Genomic DNA, 11,613 nt, shown 5'->3' on the forward strand with positions numbered 1-11,613 from the left:
ATATTTTTGTGTAAAAATGTATTTATTTTTAAATATTTAAACTTTTCTGCAAAAAGCTTAAAAATGACAGACAGAATTCATTGGAATGTTAAAGCAACTGCATTGGAAACCCTTCTCCTCCTGCCGTATTCTCCTCCTCCTCTGATTTAAAAATCGATCTACAATTCCTCTTGATAGGTGCGGGAATGTTGTAAGTTTCTTTCCAAGGCTGCAAATGTATTACCCAGAAATGGGGTCTTCAGGGGCTTCCACATCATCATAACACTTTTCTGTCTTGACAATCCAGTCCTCCTTCAGACTTTTTGGAACTCTAAAGCCAAGTTGCTACAATGTGAAAATATACAAATATTTGTCATATATATGTATCTGTATATTTATGACTATGTGAAACATATATATAATAGTAAATTGTTTGCCAGCCCTTTTTATACTGATTTCCATACTAACCTGCATTTCTTTTTTCAGTGTCAGTAAGAAAATGCAAATCCCAATCAACTCAAACCACTCCATAGTGGCACATTCTTCTCGGAAAGGGAAATACTAGTTTAAAAAAGAAAAATAAATATTACTAGTTAGTTGCCTGCATATGTACTCAGGGCCCAATTCTTATGGAGCAGATTTATCAAAGGTCCAGGTGAATTTTCAAATCAAAAAAATTTGAATTTCGAGCTATTTTTTGTGTACTTTGACTAGGGAATAGTCCTAATTCAATTTGAATTTGAAAAAAATTCAAAAGTTCAAAAATGTACTGTCTCTTTAAAAATTCAACTTCGGCCATTTGCCATCTCAAACCTGGCGAAATTGCTGTTTTAGCCTATGGGGGACCTCCTAGATCCTATTTGGAGTCAATTTGTGGACTTCGAATTCGATCTACTGCGCTATTCTATCGATTGGTACGATCCAAATTCGTCCTAATTCGGACCTATTTGATCGATAATTTTACCTATTTGATCGTAAATTGACCTATTCGATCAAAAAAAAACTTCGATTTCATTTCATTTGGTCTTTTTATTTTCAATTCGAAATCCAACCCTTGATAAATATGCCCCTAAATGATAGAAAAATAACAGGTGAATAATAACTTACCCAGTCAGCAAGCATGCAGCTGTGATCATTGATTTTGCAGGCAACAAACAATAAGCTCACTGAAAGATTAATATGTTAAGATAAAAGCCTCGAATCAATGAGGTTATTATGGGATGTATATTTACTGACATATGAGGGTATTATGAGATGTATATTTACTGACATATGAGGGTATTATGGGATGTATATTTACTGACATGAGGGTATTATGGGATATATATTTATAAACATAGATTATTATGGGCTATATATATATTGACATATGAGGGTATTATGGGATGTATATTTACTGACATGAGGGTATTATGGGATGTATATTTACTGGCATATAAAAAAAACATATATATATATATATATATATATATATATGTGTGTGTGTGTGTCATTGTGATGTTATCACCAATGTTACACTGTAACAGGTATGCTTACAGTTTAGGCACTGACATTTTCTGGATAATTCTAAACTATAAAAAGTTAATGAAGAATAGATTTACATTAAAACCATTAAAGCCAACTAACAATGTCCATGTGTTTTTAAACTTCTTAAGTATTTGTGTGCTTTAACATAGTGCAATTAATACAAATTCTTCAAGCGGTTGTTGTTTTATTTTTGTAAGAAACATGTTTTCCTGCCAACTACATATATACTTGATAGAATTAGAACTTTTTCACAATCTCTAATTTAACAAGTGCTCAAATCCAGTAGTGTTTGTGAGACATTCTTCATCCTTTTGTGTACAAACACATTAATATACAATTTAAGGATTATCTGCTTAAATACTGACACCAGAAATTAAACCATATTTTACATCTATCATAATATTGTCTTCGCATGTTATCTATAATTTTGCCATAAAAATATTTACAGATGCATTTACATTACCCATCCCCATGTTCCTCTATGAGGAGGCTGCCATATTTGAGCTTCAGCAGTCTGTTAGCATTAGAAACTCTAACTGACATGTTGAGAAGGGACAGTCAGGTTGGCAAAACAGTCCATTTTAGAAACTTTAAGTAACAATTACTTACAAAAGCAGCCCTGTAAGTGAAAAACGATCAATATAAGCTATAGGTAACTTTTGATTTACATTAATATTTTGAATAATTATTTTTTAGTGTCAGTATCACTTTAAGTCACAGATGTTCCAGAATCCTTGACTCACGGTAACTGTAACTGTTCTAGAGCAGCCAAACCATACAAATTAGCCTTTTCTGCCCCTCCTTTTTCCAGAATAACCTCCCGGAAAATGCTACTGCTTTGGGCCAGTTCTGTTAATATACCCTAAAGTGCTGTCACCAGATCAGGATCTACTGATTTAGGGGAAACATTATCCAGCAGGCATAGTGTGTCTTGAAGCCAGCCTGAACTAAGCACTAGAGTGGATAACCAAGGCAGTAAATGAACACAGCAGGAGAAAGCTTATAAACCCAGGAACCAGCTCTGAGTTCTCCTCCCAACTTCAGAGTTACTTTCAGACAGCGTGATGACAGGCTTTCCAGCATCTGTCTGACATTATGGCACATGGGAATGACTCAGGAAACAAATTGCTGCTTTCAAAAACTCCTGTGAATTACTTTCATGCAATACTGCAAAAATAATTAAATAAAGCAAATTAAAAACCAAAAACACAGCCTTATCAATTTAACTTAATCTTGGAACTAAGTTTGTATGCAATATACAAATTAATATTCTGAAACAATTTGTTTCTCATCTGTCTCCCTATAACCTGAAAAGTAAAATGTTATCAAGTTGCCGTGGGATAATCCTGACAACCTGAAAGCAAATTTAACATATGTTTAAATTAAGACCTATGTGCTGCAGAACTAAAAGATAAGTAATTTAAAAAAAAATACAGGTATGGGATCCATTATCTGGAAACCTGTAATTGTGAGAGCTCTGAATTGCAGAATCCCGTCTCCCATAGACTCCATTTTATCCAAATAATCCAAATTTTTAAAAATGATTTTCCTTTTCTCTATAATAATAAAAAAAGCAGCTTGTACTTGATCCAAACTAAGATATGATTAATCCTTATTCAAAAAAAGCCTATTGGGTTATTGAATGTTTGAATGATTTTCAAGTAGACAAGGTAGAAGATCCAAATTATGGAAAGAACTGTTATCTACCAGGTCCTGAGCATTCTGGATAACAGGTCCCATACCTGTACTTCAGATTGCAATACTACTATATAAACATTATAAACCCAATTATATGTGTTTCAGAATATCAGAAATAAATGGTTTCAAATCTTGGTAAAAGTAAAAGCAGGGAAATTTTACATGTGCAATATATAGGTGGGACCACAATAAAACGTATATGCATATCAGGAGATGTAAAACTGAGGTTTCACTTTATCATTAGAGAAAGTTCACTAGCTACTCCTTTGCTATAGTGTTTGTATCTGGACAAATAACTAAAAAAACATAATTGAAATATAAATCTTTTTCCTGGCTAACAAAAAGTAGTTAAAGACTCAAATGTTTATATAATAGCTGGACATGGACATCAGCTCAATTTGATAGAACATATACCAAAATAATATATACTACATATATGACATGGAACGAAGGTCACTTTCAATATTCTAGTAATGAGTAGTTTAAAGAATGTCGTGCCGCTGAAAGACATACCTGAATTTTTGGCTCATCATTAAGCCGAGATGCCCCTCCTTGGTTAACAGTATGGGAATATACTGCATAAGAAGTTTCATTAAAGATACAAAGCAGCTTTCCTGTCTGAGGGAGAAGAGTAAGCAAAACTATATTAAATGGTTCAATAACTACAGTAAGCTAAATGCCTCCTACATAAAACACTGTACTTTCTCTAGCAGGCAAAAAGGCTATCGATATTTGGCAATCATTCCTCTCTTTAGCAGTGTTGGAAGTCAAATGGGATCTAATGAGTCAAACAATCAAATACAATAGATCTGGGATCAGAGCTTATGGTGCATGTGCCCATTACTTTGCAGATAGTTACCATTTATTTAGCAATATGTAAGTGGACAGTGATTGTATAGAACAGACAAAATCTACTATTAATAATAAAAACATAGAGGGAAATGCACTCTCTATTGTTTACCAAAAATAAAGCATGTATTGGCATTTTATGAAGGTCCCAAGCTAGCAGAGCTTAGATATAAGATGATGGCTGGTTGTCTTGCGTCAGATGTATTTTTTCAAAACCTTTTCATTTATGGCACAGAAAATAACAGCAGCATTGTGTACACTTGACACAGCTGAAACAATCCCATAAGTTTGATTTAACATATGTAATTGAGGCATTGATGAACTATTTACCCTACAAAAGTAGGTTCAGTCACCACCAGATTCCGGAAAACACCACAGTAAGTCTGCAGACTCAGCTCTGTTTCACTTTGCATCCCCTCAGGCTCATCCTCTGCAAAAAGCACATCCCATTGCTGCTGGAAGTAATCACACATCAGGGCAGGAACCCCTTCAGATATAAGCACCTTACGTGGTGCCTCCTCAGCACTTAGGGGGCACAATGCAGGGAGTAGAAACCTGTAAATGTAGGGAAAATGTGAGGAGGCTCTCAATGGTATGAAGAGGACTATTTTCTAAGAGGTTTTATCTCCAGAGCTGATCGCATAAAAGAGGAACAGAAAAATGTTATAATAGTTTGTGCTATAAAATAAGGCCCCCGAACAGAGGAAATGCAAATAAAAAGTTTAAAGCATGAAAGTGGTTGAGTGCAAAACATGTTGGATAGGTAAAGGTGTTATTCTGGGCATTAAAACACCAACATATTAATGTTGCCCAGCCAACAGGGGAAAGGAGAGACCAGGTAACCAATTAATAACGGAGTTACAGCAAGCTTTTTTTTTTAACATTTTCAACACATTTAAGTAAATCATGAATCAGAAATGGGAATAGCTGGATAACAAGTTGTTTCTAGCCATGTACCTAACAACCGAACTGAAGCAAGCAGCAAGGGATCCTCCTGCTTTTCCCATCCAACCTAAAGAAAGCAAGAGAGGATACTGATATAGTATTAAACTATAAAAAGGTGCTAATGATTAAATTACTATACAGCTGTAATAGTATCAATTTGGGCATGTTTTTCCATGCACTGCTGTAAATAGTAGATGATAGCAGCACAGGATTCTTGCATGACCCCCATGAGCTGCAGTTTAGGATATTTCTCCTCCTTAGTGCATGCCTGTATCCCGATTTCAACCAAGGAATAACAGGCTGTGATGAGTCTCGAGGTCAATGGTTCAGGTTCTTCCAGTGCCATCCTCACTTCAATGCATGCTAGGTTCACTATCAGGGCTAGGAAACGAGATCGCTCACCCTTGTTTTCTGTCATGATCCAGGAAGAACCATATGAATTAACAAGGTCTGCTCAAAGTTTCAAAGCTGGATCCCTCTAAGAAATAGTTAGCTTATTACTAAAAATTTTCAGCAAAGCCTTACAGAGTTACCTTAAACATTGCTCTCCCCAAGAGGTCTCCAGAAGAACAGGCATTGAGGAAGAAACACAGGCAAGAGGTCCCTCAACTGGAATTTACATTCACCTTCTTCCTTGCTGACTCCTCACCTCACAACATTTATTGGGCAATACAGTAAGTAAACTGGTAAGAATTTGTAAAGCTTTTCCCAACAATGATTGTGATTTAGTGGTGTGAAAAACTATTTTCCCCCTTCCTGATTTCTTATTCTTTTGCATGTTTGTCACACAAAATGTTTCTGATCATCAAACACATTTAACTATTAGTCAAAGATAACACAAGTAAACACAAAATGCAGTTTTTAAATGAGGGTTTTTATTATTTAGGGAGAAAAGACATCCAAACCTGTGTGAAAAAGTAATTGCCCCCTGAACCTAATAACTGGTTGGGCCACCCTTAGCAGCAATAACTGCAATCAAGCGTTTGCGATAACTTGCAACGAGTCTTTTACAGCGCTCTGGAGGAATTTTGGCCCACTCATCTTTGCAGAATTGTTGTAATTCAGCTTTATTTGAGGGTTTTCTAGCATGAACCGCCTTTTTAAGGTCATGCCACAACATCTCAATAGGATTCAGGTCACTCCAAAGTCTTCATTTTGTTTTTCTTCAGCCATTCAGAGGTGGATTTGCTGGTGTGTTTTGGGTCATTGTCCTGCTGCAGCACCCAAGATCACTTCAGCTTGAGTTGACGAACAGATGGCCGGACATTCTCCTTCAGGATTTTTTGGTAGACAGTAGAATTCATGGTTCCATCTATCACAGCAAGTCTTCCAGGTCCTGAAGCAGCAAAACAACCCCAGACCATCACACTACCACCACCATATTTTACTGTTGGTATGATGTTCTTTTCTGAAATGCTGTGTTACTTTTACGCCAGATGTAACGGGACGCGCACCTTCCAAAAAGTTAAACTTTTGTCTCGTCGGTCCACAAGGTATTTTCCCAAAAGTCTTGGCAATCATTGAGATGTTTTTTAGCAAAATTGAGACGAGCCTTAATGTTCTTTTTGCTTAAAAGTGGTTTGCGCCTTGGAAATCTGCCATGCAGGCCGTTTTTGCCCAGTCTCTTTCTTATGGTGGAGTCGTGAACACTGACCTTAATTGAGGCAAGTGAGGCCTGCAGTTCTTTAGATGTTGTCCTGGGGTCTTTTGTGGCCTCTCGGATGAGTTGTCTCTGTGCTCTTGGGGTAAATTTGGTCGGCCGGCCACTCCTGGGAAGGTTCACCACTGTTCCATGTTTTTGCCATTTGTGGATAATGGCTCTCATTGTGGTTCGCTGGAGTCCCAAAGCTTTAGAAATGGCTTTATAACCTTTACCAGACTGATAGATCTCAATTACTTTTGTTCTCATTTGTTACTGAATTTCTTTGGATCTTGGCATGATGTCTAGCTTTTGAGGTGCTTTTGGTCTACTTCTCTGTGTCAGGTAGCTCCTATTTAAGTGATTTCTTGATTGAAACAGGTGTGGCAGTAATCAGGCCTGGGGGTGAGTACAGAAATTTTTTTAACAAGGGGGGGCAATCACTTTTTCACACAGGCCCATGTAGATTTGGAGTTTTTTTTCTCCCTTAATAACGTAAACCTTCATTTAAAAACTGCATTTTGTGTTCAATTATGTTATCTTTGACTAATAGTTAATGGTTTTTGATGAGCAGAAACATTTAAGTGTGACAAACATGCAAAAGAATAAGAAATCAGGAAGGGGGCAAATAGTTTGTCACACCACTGTATGCTTGGCATAAGTAGTGTAGGCTACCATGTGACTGTAAGTTCTTTCTTCCCTGTGGAGATGCCAGAATACCCAAAAGACACTGGTATGCATCCTCCACCATGTATAATAATTATTTGTTACCTGACTGACATGGAATATTGATAGTTTCATTAAATATGGGAATTTTATTAATGGCCTGAGGGTAAACTGCCAGAACAGGATCAGTGCAGAGACAAGCTAACAGTGTTATGCCTAAAGATGGTGGGGACATCCTTCTGGTACGGAGTTTGAAGAGAGAAGGCGGTTTGGAAATGTAAATCCCACAGCATCAATAATCCTGCGTCTTGTTTCGCTGCACTAACAATAAGTTTTTCAAGCTTTTTCCCCAAAACACAATTTCTATTCTAAGGGGAACTCCGGCTTCCAAACCAAAATTTGATCAAGAGGCCCACATCACACAGAAACCCCTAATACATCCATCACAGTTATCTGTTTCTTCAAAAAGTATGAATTGATGCAATTTTCTATGCTGAAATCCAGCTGTTTAACAGTTCTTCTCTTTCTGCGTCACTTGAAATCCTGGCAGGGAAGGAGGGACTAAACACTGATGTTACAAATTGTAACAACTTCTTCACAGCTTACAGACAGGAACTAACTACATAACCACAATGCATTGCACTATGATGTTCTGTTCCTTATATTAAAATCACATGTGCAGGGAATTGTGGGGTTTGGAGAATGCAGGCTAAGGATAGCTGGCTGTTGATACAAAGTAACAGTAGTCAGCCAGCTCAGCAAAGTAGTCAGACAGCTCAGCAAGAGAGCAGGGGGCTAGGCTTAGGGAACTGTCAGAAACCATTAAAATCATGAAAAGTCTGCATTTAATTGATATATTTTGCAAAGTTACTTGAAATGATGTTTACTTTTCAAAAAGCTTAAATTGTGTTTTTTGTGAGTTCCCCTTTAAACTTTTATTGGTCAAATCAAAATATGTAAGTCCAAAAGGGTTAAAGAACAAGGAAAACTTAACATGCAAGTTAGATTGAAAAACAAACTAACTTAACTGTTATGTCCCATGTGGCCCCCCCTTCAAGTCACTGATTGGCTAAAAAAAATGAGGGAAAAAAAAGAGAAATGAGCTTAAAGGGATTCAAAATGAATCAGTTAATAGTGCTGCTCCAGCAGAATTCTGCACTGAAATCAATTTCTCAAAAGAGCAAACAGATTTTTTTATATTCAATTTTGAAATCTGACATGGGGCTAGACATATTGTCAATTTCCCAGCTGCCCCAAGTCATGTGACTTGTGCTCTGATAAACTTCAATCACTCTTTACTGCTGTACTGCAAGTTGGAGTGATATCACCCCCTCCCTTCCCCCCCTCCAGCAGCCAAACAAAAGAACAATGGGAAGGTAACCAGATAGCAGCTCCCTAACACAAGATAACAACTGCCTGGTAGATCTAAGAACAACACTCAATAGTAAAAACCCATGTCCCACTGAGACACATTCAATAACATTGAGAAGGAAAAACAGCAGCCTGCCAGAAAGCATTTCTCTCCTAAAGTGCAGGCACAAGTCACATGACCAAAAATTGACAAAATGTCTAGCCCCATGTCAGATTTCAAAATTGAATATAAAAAAAATCTGTTTGCTCTTTTGAGAAATGGATTTCAGTGCAGAAGTCTGCTGGAGTAGCACTATTAACTGAAAAAAACATGTTTTCTGTTGACAGGATCCCTTTAACAATACATTATACCTTTTTGTAAAAGGAACCTAGTCAAAACCAGTAAATTTCTACAATTCTCACTTAGCAAAAATGTCTATCCCAATAATTGAGGACAGTATCAACCCATCAATGTTGTCCTTTCTTGATAGTTTCATAGGTCCCTCTTATAATATGATCATTGGCCTGGTGTTGGCCAAATATTGCAAAGACCTGCTTGAAAGAACAGATTTTTGAGTATTACTTATTGAAACTCAAGGGGCCAACAACACTTTTATACATTTTTATAAATTTGGATACAGGTATGGGATGTTTTATCAGGAAACCCATTATTTCATTAATCAGAATTACGGAATGGTTGTCTTCCATAAACTCCATTTTATCCACATTTTTTAAAACGATTCCCCTTTTCTCTGTTATGATAAAACAGTACCTTGCACTTGATCCAAACTAAGCTATAATCAAAGTCAAAGTAAACTTTATTGTCATCTCAGCAGTATACGAATATATAGTGAGACGAGATGACGTGGCTCCAGCTAGTACATATCACAAAAAGGCACTTAAAAATACACAATAAATATGTAAACATGAAATGTGCAATATATTGGCAGAAATTGGATATATACATGTGTAAACATTTAGAATTGTGCAAATAAATTAACAGTTCACAAAGTTAAGTTCACAGTTCAGGTGTGTCTGGAATGTAGTGGGAGGACAGGCAGTGAGTTGAGGAGTCTGATAGCTTGCGGAAAAAAGCTTTTGCGCAGCCCGGTTGTTCGGCCTTTAATACTGCGCAAGCGGCTGCAGGATGGGAGCAGCGTGAACAGTCCGTGTGAGGGGTGTGTGGAGTCCAGTGCAATGCAGGAGGCATTTCTTACACAGCACTTGTGGAAGATGTCCCGCAGTGATGGAAGAGCCACTCCAATGATGTTACCAGCTGCTCTGACAGTCCGCTGTAGACTTTTCCGATGAATCCTCATTGGAAGCAAAACCAGTCTAGTGGGTTTATTTTATGTTTAAATGATTTACTAGTAGACTTAAGGTATGAAGATCCAAATTACGGAAAGATCTGTTATTCGGGAAAACCCCAGCTCCCGAGCATTCTGGATAACAGTTATGGGGCCTAACGTTTGTAAGATACATTTAGCACTTGAGTGGTTTTGATCACAATAATCCATAGCACTTTATACAATTAGACTGAATGCGGCTCAACCAACTTTAATAATCAGATGCCTCATAAAAGTGGCATATTTCAATTTTAGCACAGCAGAAAACCAGCCTCACCAGAAGCAGGGCAGCAAACTGTTCATTGTCAGTCTGTGCTTCTTGCAGGATCTTGATGAATCTTGATGTATCACTTTGTTCTTCAGCTGTATCAGGCATTGTTGATTCATATCTGTAAAGGCAAAAAATGTATATAAACACAGAAATGCACTGACAAACGGTATATGTACTAAACCTTTAAAAAAGGGTATTAAACAAAAATAGTGCTACATTCAGAAGCATGGTACTTTTAGATAACATTTTAAACCCTTATCCATAGGAGGAGGGTCTGCTTTGGAGGAGGGTTCTGCTTTGTACCCAAGTTGGGAGAGTGAATTATTATCCAACCTTAAATTTCAGCATCCATTAAAATACACGGTACTAGCAGAGGTTTCTTGCGTCTAACCTTACACCAACCTGAAGGTAAGGAAGGTGGGGTATGTCAATGGGGTCCGATGGGCCTGCAAAGGCCTTTTCTATGATCTGATCTTTGTATTGGTCAAATGATGAGATCAGCCTGATTTTGTCCAGCACATAGGTGGCCAAATTGGACATATATCTCTTTGTCTGACAGCGTTGTCCAGAAATAAAGACTTTTTTCATATTACTTCCCATTTTTTTTATTTTTTACAGCTTTTCCAAAATCTAAATTTAAAGTCCCTGTCTCTGATGTTTCAGTCTGGCAGCTCAGTAATTCAGGTTCAGAATTAAAACTGTTACAAATTGCAACATTATTTGATATGTTTCTCAGCAGCATCTCTTGAGTATCAGCAACTATTGTATCAATTGTAACAGCTGCCTTTAATGAAACTCAAGTATTCTGCTCAGCAGGGACAAAGATAAGAAATGGATCAACTAAATGTATCAATTTAGAACACTACAGGGTCAGTGACCCCCCTTCCCAGAGCTGCGTTAGAAGGTGGAAAATTACACTTAACACTTTAATATTAGAAAAACAGTCACACATAGAAAATAGAAAGTAATTGGAAAAAGTCTTTATTTCTGTTGAATTATCTGAAACCAACTGAACTGAAGCGTTGGAAGGAACTCCTTTAAAATAGATAGCACAATATCGCAATACAACCTGCTATTACTCTATTTTTATTTTGTTATGTTTATATTTTGTAAAGCAACTCACTAGTTTGAAAAAGCGTCAGATCTGTGGTTGCTAGATCCAAACTAACCTACCAACCAGGCAGTGGTTTGAATTGAATTAGGAAAGGGCCTGATTAAAAGGATAAGTAATGCAGGCATTCTCTGCCCAAAATGCATTCCAAGCTAAGTGCGTGCTCTATTGTTCTGCACCTACAGTGGGGGAAACAATTTGTTTAATAGGCGCCCTTTAAAGGGAACTATCC

General features: G+C 37.1%; 1 pseudogene; it reads right to left on the bottom strand.

Annotated features, from left to right (window-relative positions):
• Window positions 1-3,686: 3,686 nt before the first annotated feature.
• Window positions 3,687-10,890, bottom strand: LOC108707713 (annotated as a pseudogene).
• Window positions 10,891-11,613: the final 723 nt, after the last annotated feature.

This window comes from Xenopus laevis, chromosome 2L (assembly GCF_017654675.1).
Source record: "Xenopus laevis strain J_2021 chromosome 2L, Xenopus_laevis_v10.1, whole genome shotgun sequence".
Taxonomy (NCBI): domain Eukaryota; kingdom Metazoa; phylum Chordata; class Amphibia; order Anura; family Pipidae; genus Xenopus; species Xenopus laevis.